This window comes from Salvelinus namaycush, unplaced genomic scaffold (assembly GCF_016432855.1).
Source record: "Salvelinus namaycush isolate Seneca unplaced genomic scaffold, SaNama_1.0 Scaffold2230, whole genome shotgun sequence".
Classification (NCBI taxonomy): domain Eukaryota; kingdom Metazoa; phylum Chordata; class Actinopteri; order Salmoniformes; family Salmonidae; genus Salvelinus; species Salvelinus namaycush.
This window is the reverse complement of record NW_024059043.1, coordinates 13,097-15,000: the sequence shown is the minus strand read 5'-3', so window position 1 is coordinate 15,000 and position 1,904 is coordinate 13,097.

The following is a 1,904-nucleotide window of genomic DNA, read 5'->3' as shown; positions in this document are numbered from 1 at the left end:
CCTTGTCACGTTGCTGCTCAGGCCTTCGCTGCAGATCGCCAGTATAAAAGCAGAATGACTGACTCATGCACTCAGTGGCATGGTAGCAGCACAGGAAACACTAAAGGGTGGTGCTGAAGATTCTGCACTCTGTACCATCTGTCCATAAGGTATGTAGAGAGCAAGGACACTAAAGGGTTTTAACTACAGTAATAAAGGGGAGGAGACAAAGGCAAGGACCGGATTGATATGAAGGAGTTTGGGAGATTAAAGGCCTACTCTTTGATACTTACACGTTTTCAATGAGAGTAGTTACATTTCTCCAGCCCCATCCCAGGTAATAAGCTGTAGTTGTGATTGTGTGGCTGGGTGGCTGGGCCCTTAAGGCTGAAGCCCAATGAATAAGCTCACGTGGCATTCACCGCAGCCTGGGTATGGGTCCAGAAAGTGGGCCCAGAGAGCGTTCCTGGTGGTTCACGAGGCAACGCTAGAAGATGGAGCCATGTGGCATAGATAGGATACAACTGCTTTTCTGCTAGTGTGGGTCATTCAGTATAACCACTAGAACTCTCTGAGACGTTCAGTAGAACATAGAATTGGAATTAGTCATTCTAATTCTACGAGGTTTGGAGTTTGCACAATTTGAAGTCACCCAAATCAGTATTTACTTAAGCATTCAGTTTGAAGTATGTTCTCATATCTGGTTGTAATTTAGAGCCCTTTAAGCAAATGACTCATGCAAAGTCCATTTGCGTACTGTAACCCTAGCTTCGCGTGCGTGCGTGTGTGTGTCCTGCCTGGCTAGGTTGGCTACAATAAGACAGACATGGACCTTGGCACCACACCGTCAGTTTAAGTAAGCCCAGGTCAGGGAGACAGACATGGACCTTGGCACCACACCGTCAGTCTAAGTAAGCCCAGGTCAGGGAGACAGACATGGACCTTGGCACCACACCGTCAGTCTAAGTAAGCCCAGGTCAGGGAGACAGACATGGACCTTGGCACCACACCGTCAGTCTAAGTAAGCCCAGGTCAGGGAGACAGACATGGACCTTGGCACCACACCGTCAGTCTAAGTAAGCCCAGGTCAGGGAGACAGACATGGACCTTGGCACCACACCGTCAGTCTAAGTAAGCCCAGGTCAGGGAGACAGACATGGACCTTGGCACCACACCGTCAGTCTAAGTAAGCCCAGGTCAGGGAGACAGACATGGACCTTGGCACCACACCGTCAGTCTAAGTAAGCCCAGGTCAGGGAGACAGACATGGACCTTGGCACCACAACGTCAGTCTAAGTAAGCCCAGGTCAGGGAGACAGACATGGACCTTGGCACCACACCGTCAGTCTAAGTAAGCCCAGGTCTGGGAGACAGACACAGCAGTCAGAGAGAGCAGAGAGCCCTGGTCTGTTTCCCAAATAGAACCCTATTACCTACACAGAGGACTACTTTTGACCAGAGTCGTATGGGTCCTTGTCAAAATGACAATGCATAAGGAATAGGGTGCCATTTTGGACGCAGAGAGAGCTCTGGAACCGGACTGGGACTCTTATCCAAACAGGTTTAAAGGGAAAACTGCTCTGTGTGCCGCTTATCCCCAGTCTCTCTCTCTCTCTATCTCCACCTCTCTCTCTCTCTCCACCTCTCTCTCTCTCTCCACCTCTCTCTCTCTCTCTCCTCCACCTCTCTCTCTCTCTCTCCACCTCTCTCTCTCTCTCTCCACCTCTCTCTCTCTCTCTCTCCACCTCTCTCTCTCTCTCTCTCTCCACCTCTCTCTCTCTCTCTCCACCTCTCTCTCTCTCTCCACCTCTCTCTCTCTCTCCACCTCTCTCTCTCTCTCCACCTCTCTCTCTCTCTCCACCTCTCTCTCTCTCTCCACCTCTCTCTCTCTCTCCACCTCTCTCTCTCTCTCCACCTCCCTCTCT